At 52.0% G+C, this 7,391-nt stretch overlaps 1 long non-coding RNA gene across 1 annotated transcript in view; it reads right to left on the reverse strand.

Annotated features, from left to right (window-relative positions):
- Nucleotides 1–5,617: 5,617 nt before the first annotated feature.
- LOC130537485 (uncharacterized) overlaps nucleotides 5,618–7,391 on the reverse strand; it is a 2,560-nt gene continuing 786 nt past the window's right edge. The window contains exons 1-2 of the long non-coding RNA XR_008953633.1: nucleotides 6,709–7,391; nucleotides 5,618–6,452 (exon numbers count right to left, since the gene is read on the reverse strand). The exon at nucleotides 6,709–7,391 is cut by the window's right edge and continues 786 nt beyond it. This is a non-coding gene — a long non-coding RNA (uncharacterized LOC130537485). The remainder of the gene's footprint in view (nucleotides 6,453–6,708) is intronic.

Raw genomic sequence — 7,391 nt, forward strand, 5'->3', positions numbered from 1 at the left:
TCTGTCGGAGCGTCAGCGCCGTCAAGTTCTCACCTTCTTCTCAGGAAGAGCCGACTTCACGAGTCGGCGCTGAGGAGGAGTGCTAGCTGCCGCACGCTAACACTCCTCGCGCAAGTTGTCGCTGCCATGCCGTTAACCATTGTCCACAAGCGTCACGGCGTGCTGTGCGGCTTCCATGGCAACCAATTATCAATGCTATAATTTTGGTAACTTCACAGAGGAGCTCTCTTTAGTCCACGGGGGGAAGGAAGATTCCTCGACTTCCAAAGTCTGGGAACCCTGCTGGCGTGCGGGGGCGTGCTGGAGAACATCATGACTATTTACTGTAAAGCTTCTTTTCTTAGCTTTCTAGGCACCGATCGATCCATCGGTCACATCGATGAGGCCTCTGAGTATCGACCCACCTGACTCCTACCACCACGGGTGGGGGAGGGGGACCCTGGACGGCTGTGCCGGTCACTTCCTGAAAGCTTAGCCTTGAGCTTACAGGAGTCAATAGAGCAGAGGAACCGCAGAGGTTGATTAAAAGGTTTGCTCTGCGGTGACAGACAGACCTGCGATAAACTCCTCCTCAAACAGCAGAACTTCAGGCTGCCGGGTTTGTTCAGCACCAGGAGGCCCCGGCAGGCCCAGCACAAGAACAAAGGAACAAAGGCAGGGCTATAAATCTGCCCCTGCACTCCTGGCTTTGATAGCAAGACCCGACGAGGCCGATTTAGCCAACTGGGGCTCTGCTGAGGTGATGCTCCTTAGCCAAACACTGGAGGTGTTTCCAACAGAGAGTAAAGAAGAAGTCCAGCGGTCACGCTAATTCCTGCTCTGAAGAGGTCCCCCCCTCCCCCCAGGGGGGGGGGGAGAGAGAGGCAACGTCTCTGCATTCATCCGCTAGTCTTTGCTTCACTTGTGAGTTTATATAAAGTGTTTGGGTTCCTGCCAGAGCCATCGAACCAGGTGGATGCAGATTTTAATGCACTCTGCAGCTGCTCTGGAGAGTTATGTCACACCGCATTCAACGTGCACACAAAGGAGACCGTCTCCCCGGCTGCTGTCACGCCATTGGGCCCTTCATTGGTGAACTGCAGGGGGCGCCGTGCCGACGGCACCTGCCCACAGATCCAAGAGAAGCTGAAGAAAGTGTGGTTCACGTTCAGCCTGAAGACTAAAAATAGCTTTAATAAAAAAGTGTTTTGCCACCATCTTTGCAAGCGTGCCTGGAGGGTTCGCCACGAGCGTGCACGAGCGTGCACGAGCGTCTCTTCAGCCCAAACTGTGGATGAAGAGCAGCAGGTTGGGTTTTGATGTGACCTGAAACCACGACAGATCTGCACGTTGTAAACGCTGAAATATTAATGTTGACTCGAGCGGAACGTGACCCGGGTGTCGTCGGGACGCTGCGCCTCCTTCTCCGCCTCCTTCTCCGCCTCCCTCTGCAGAGTTGGAGCCAGACCTCCCACTCGAAGCAGCTGGAGTCAAATTTTAAAGCTGCACTCAGAAACATTCATCTTGTATCCAATTATCGCCCGACCCTCATTTTTTATGCATCCACCTCGGATCAAATGATCCCGCCCGCGGATTATAAAGGGACACAGAGTTTGGGAAGATGCTCCGTCTCCCGTCTCATCTGTTGGGAAGACGTGAAGCACCTCTCTTTGTTTCCCTGGCCCTCTCATCCAGCCTATACACACATTGTTCTTTCCCTCCCCATCCCCCTAATTAGAGGGCTTTGATACAGTATGAACAGAGAGGGACCCAGTTGGTGTGGATCCTCTAATGCACCCTCCAGTGGCTCTCACATTGATCCCTTTTCTCTGTGAAGCCGCGGTGAACTCGGCTCCATCGACTCAGCGTGGGCCATCATGAAAGAAGAAGGAGCACAAGTGGAAAACAAACTGGAAAAGAAGTGGGTTTTTTTTACGCGATTACGAGGGGGCGGGGCCGCGCGGCGCCTGGCGACCACGCGGCCGGCGTGCTAGCCCAATGCTAATGTCAACCCGAACACATGGTTGACATTTGTGGAGCTGTTAAACAGGAGTTGCGCTGGGGGTGGGGGGGCAGGGGTGGGGGGTGTTTACATTCCACTCCAGCGCCGTGCGCCGACGACACAGTCAAACGACCGCGGCGACACCGGCGCTCGTCCCAGACGAAGGTGCAGCAATTACAAGTCGGGAGCTTTTTCAGCCCGGGAGGTCGTGACGCTGACGGTGATGTATTTGTTTTTCATCAGTGGGTGTTTGGCTTGGCAGCGTGTGTGTGTGTGTGTGTGTGAGTGTGTGTGTGTGAGTGGGGGGGCAGTTTCCTGTATGAGTCAACAGGCCTCGGCACGCCGCGATTGGACCGCAGCTTTTGAAGCCTCTCTTGGGGAAAATGGTGCCAAGGCTTGTCCATTATGACACATTCTGTAGTCTCTCAAGACCCCCCCCAGCCCCCCCACCCCCCACCCCCCACTCAATACCACCGCCTGAGTGCTGTAACTTGGGCCGAGTGTTGCTGACATTTACTGAAATTGCCTTAAAGCCTTTTTTCCTCAACAATAGCTGGCGAGAGAGGCACTGGTGTAGCTGCGGACGCGTCCATATTTCAAAGCCTTTACAGTCCGAATTACAGCATTATGGGAATATTGACATAAATGAAGATGGATGACGCAGCTCCACTTCCACCAACTGTACGAAACCCCAGCCAGAATATTCTGGATAGGAATCCCGGTATCAGGTTCCCTCCCAACTCAATCACCAGCTGTCAATCACCTTTTCACTGACTTTCATAGCATCAAAGCACCAAATATCAAATTATACTTTAAAAAAAGTAATAATAAAGATTTCCTGAGAGCTGTGGCGACCACGTGTCGGGTGTATCACCGGTCTCCACAGCGGCAGCAGAGCTCCATGATGGAAGAGAGAGGCAGCAAACTCAAAGCAGCCTGATTCTAAAGGCTGGGAATCATCTTCTGCAGTCAGGAGTGTGAGCACTCCGCTCAGGACGGACATGAAGGCGGCTCCGCTCTGTTCCGTTCCCTCCTCCCATATCAGCAGACCACCCCCCTCCTTTAGATGAGAAGGTCTCAGAAAGTCCTCACTTGTCCTCTCACAGCCTCAGAGTCCAGCTGCTGGCTCCAAACGCGCTTCGCCGTCCATCTGATCGTGATCTGATCAGCAACGTGCATGGATGAGTGTGTGCAGGCGGGGGCGCAGGCACACCTGGAGCAACACCCTTCTCTTCATGATGTGATGATACAGAGCTGCCTGCTGGAGGTGGACAGCTGTTTGCTGCTTCCTGCTTCCCATGATGCTCCACTTGGTTGCGAACAGCTGAACCTTGTGAGACTCGTTCGCTTTTGGTTTAATGAAGCGATCAGCCTCGTCGGATCCTCTCTGCTTCAGTTCTTCTGACTCCTGCCGGATTATTGTCGACGCCGCTGCAGCTATTTAGACCCACGCAGCCGCAGCCGCTGCAGATCCGGAGGTTCTGTGGAAAACACGCGTTCTGGTTCCTTCCCACTCCTCCCAGTGGTGCTTCAGACCCTGTGGCTCCATCACTCATGAATACCTGTGAAACCCTTTTATTACCTGGGTCACTCCACGGGGTGCAGCTTAAGCAATAAGTATGCAAATGAATGGATGTTTATCCTGTTTGGTGATATGCGCCGCGCGTACACATCATACTTATACGACCGGAGGGAAGCCGTTCCCCGATAATCAGCACCGGGGGGGCGGCAGCAATGCGCCCGGTTGGTGTTCAGCAGTGGGTTTGTGAGCTGAAGGTTGGTGGGCGGACGGCGATTTCGTTAATTAAATGGTAAAATCCTAAACACAGAAGTAAAAGAAGCAGCGCCGGTTCCCTCTGGGCCCGGTCCTGGTCCGAGAGCGGGGGTGGAGGAGCTCTCGCTGCGCTCCATCGCTCATCCAGCCCTCGACCAGCTGTGGTCCAGACCCTGGGCGGACGTCTGACACGGCCCCCCAACGCGGACTCCATCGGACGAGGCTCCGCAGATGGACCCGCCGCGCTCCGTCCAACGGGGCTCGCGGCCCCCGTCGCTCCGAGCCCACAGCGGTTTTAATTTGATAACTCAGCTAATAGCCCGACTTTATCCGCTTCGGCTCCGCAAAGTCATCGCTGCCATTATCCAGCTGGTGGACGGCGGGAACGGCCAAATGGGGAAGGTGACATTGGCTGAAGTGGCTGTGACGAACAGGCGGGAAAACTGTGGAAGCCACCAGCCTGTCAGCTGACCATCAGCGTAACAAGCAGCACCTTTGATCCTGAGACGAGCAGCAACTGGGGACCAGCGTTAGCACGTTAGCTTTCACACAGCCTGAATACAAACAGGCCAGCAGCCCAGGAGGAGGCGGCCCAACCCCCCTGGGAGCCAACGCTGACCTTCCATCCAGCTAAACGTCTCCATACAGACGCCGTCACACTGAACAGACCCAGTCCAGGAGGACCCTGATCCAGGGGTGAAGCAGGTCTACCTGGTAGGACTGAAGACCTGGATCAGGGGCCTGATGGACCTGTTTTATACATCTCAGCTCTCTTTATGTGCTCAGTTGTCTGAATAACCACAAGGAGGCTGCAGAAGAAGCTTCACCTGCCTGGAGCTGGACCTTCAGTGGGAATGTTGGACCACCGCAGCAGCCCTGGTTGGGGTTGAAGGTTTCACCCTCTGGTGGACATCGATGCCTTTTGTTGGCCGCTGCTCAGACGGAGGAGGAGGAGGAGGAGGAGGAGGAGGAGGAGGAGGAGGAGGAAAGTCCTGAAGTTTGGAGATGTGCAGCAGCGGCAGAGGCGGATGAAGCCTCGCGAACACAAGAACGTTCCCACCAACAGTCCAACTGTGGAGGAAGAATCACTCTTAAGTGGCTTTTGGGTCCAGCTCTGCAGCTCTTTTCATCTTCCCATCCTCTCATCTCACCATCTCGCCATGGGGAAGATGAAAGCAGACACTGGCTATGAACTTTCACACATCGTGTGTGTGTGAGTGTGTGTGAGAGTGTGTGTGAGTGTGTGAGTGTGTGAGTGTGTGTGTGTGTGTGTGAGAGTGTGTGTAAACCTGCAGAAAATGGCTGTCAGTGTTACTCAAGTCAGGTTTGAGCTGAGATGATGTAACCTTTTGCTTCCCGTGTTAGCGTCAGCGCTAAGAAAGTCAGATTTCAGCAGCCTGCTCCGAGTGTGTGCAGGAGTCCGCTTTAATCACGTGACCTGTGTGTTAGCGCCGCGTTCAGAGTTCAGGTGGAGTCCAGCTAACATCTGTAGGTGCACTCTTAAAGTTTAGTTCTGGTTTTTGGCTAATGCGGTAATCTGCTTCTTCAGGTGTCATGAAATCCCACCGTCAGTGAACACAACATCTTTTCCACTGAGTTCATGTTACTTCCTGTCTTGCTCACATCTTTCCCTAAACTCAAGAAAATGGTGTGTTTATTTATCATTTGCACCCTGGGAGAAGCCCTAATGGTTGTTGGACAGGAAAGGTCAGTTTTAATTCTCTTTGAACGCTTGTAGCCGCTTTGGCTGTAATGCTAAAACCATGCTAATGCACTTCTTGGCAAAGCCAGGTGACAAATTTGAGACCAGACTAATATTAGCTGAGCATAAACACACAAACCCCATCCAGGAGATTCCCAGGTTGTTTTAAAGGTTGTTAATATTCTTAACAACAGTTTAAGTGATTTTTCATCAACTAATCATGTGAGAAAAGACATTTGGATAAAGCAGTTCACAGCGTTATGGGATTTACTCCTATTCTTCCCGGATTTTCTTTCCTTCTCCTCGCTGATTAATGTGTGATCACAACAGTATCTGGCTTTAATTGTCTTCATCTGGGCTTTTCTCTCAACAAACCACTTTTTAAACAAAGTCTGCCTAAACGGCTGAACCTTCTGGACGTTCAGTTCCTGCTGGTTGGTTTTCCTTCTCTTTGTTTCTCTCCACTCACGGGAGGCGAGCGCTGGATGCTGGATCCTCCCGTTTGTGTGTTTCCTTTTGTAGAAACAATAAAACCACAATTACCGCTCTGACTTTACAGGATGCTGGCAGAGGGAACTCACATGTAAGCGGAACCCTTATCGCTCCATTTCCAGAACACTTCTTTGGGCCAAAACAGACGAGTTGGGAATGAGGGAAAACAGGAGCATCGTGGGCCCCTGATTGGCTGCTCTCACCTGCGCTGCGTTCAGGTCCGGCTCGGCTCTTTGAGCTGAGTGTTGGGAATATCTTAAGGTTTTCCCGTGGGAATGAAGACAGAGGATCCCGATTCCGCGTTTGATGTTTGAAGAACCTGCTTCAACAGCTGAGAATGACAAACTCTAAAGTCATTAGAGTTTAAATGTCAGGAAATAAAGGAAAATTAAATATGAGCTGTTTAAATGTCACCCAGCTTCAGGAGGTGACTGCTGATGAAGCCGCCTCCATCCGTCCTTCCGGAATATCGTTTGGTTTTTCAAACTGCAGCCGATTTCTCTCTAAAATACAATAAAAAACGCATTATAATAAACTCCCTCTTATAAATACACAGTAAATATTTGATTTATTGGACTTTGTCATCATTCCACACAAGCAGCATCATGTAATCCTGAAAATCAGGGTCAATCTTCTCCAGGAAATTGTAAAATTCTTCTTCCTTTCATTGGTTTAATCTAGTCTGTGTCCCATTTGTAGATTATTTTTATGGATTAAGAGTGTTTTCCTGGAGGAGGTAATGAGCCCTGAACATCTGACCTTGGTTTTAATCAGCAGAGTGAAGGAAGCATCAGTGATGTCAGTCAGAGCCGCGACCCCGTCCCCCTCCGGAGTCAGACTTCTGCTTGTTTATCCAGCCTCTAAGACTCGCTGGGTTTATTTTCTCGGAGCCAGTGAAATTCCTGTATCGGAAGGAGCTCCTGAACGCCTCCGTGAGCCGGCAGCTGTGTAGCGAAGTGACGAACTCTCCAATGGTGGAAATGAGCCTGAGCTGCAGTAAGTAGCTCATTCAGAGGTGACAGCTCAGTGAGCGGATGAATCCGTGAGGTGAGAGGGAAGGAATCTCCAAAAGCTGCTCATGCTGCTAGGATTTGGTCTTTCTGAGAGAACCACATTCCTGAGCCGAGGAGCGTCTCTGTTAGAACTCTCCCCCTTCACTGGGAACCAGACGGACAGCATTCGTAGCCCGACAGAAACGGAGCCGTGTCAGCGGGTCAGGAGGTCAGGAGGTCAGATCTGGGCCTTCCGACTTGGTCCAGACCGGATTCGAGCTCCCGATGGTCCCCTGTCCTCGGTATGTGATCGGACACCCCATAATCTCCCAGGCCTCCACCGGTTCAGGTGTGATTCACTTGTAAATGCTTCCTCAGCTGAGCGGAACCAGGGGTCCAACGCAGATACGGAGCCCTTTGGATCAAACACTGGACGCGCAGCAGCATAAT

Source organism: Takifugu flavidus, chromosome 1 (genome assembly GCF_003711565.1).
Source record: "Takifugu flavidus isolate HTHZ2018 chromosome 1, ASM371156v2, whole genome shotgun sequence".
Taxonomy (NCBI): Eukaryota; Metazoa; Chordata; class Actinopteri; order Tetraodontiformes; family Tetraodontidae; genus Takifugu; species Takifugu flavidus.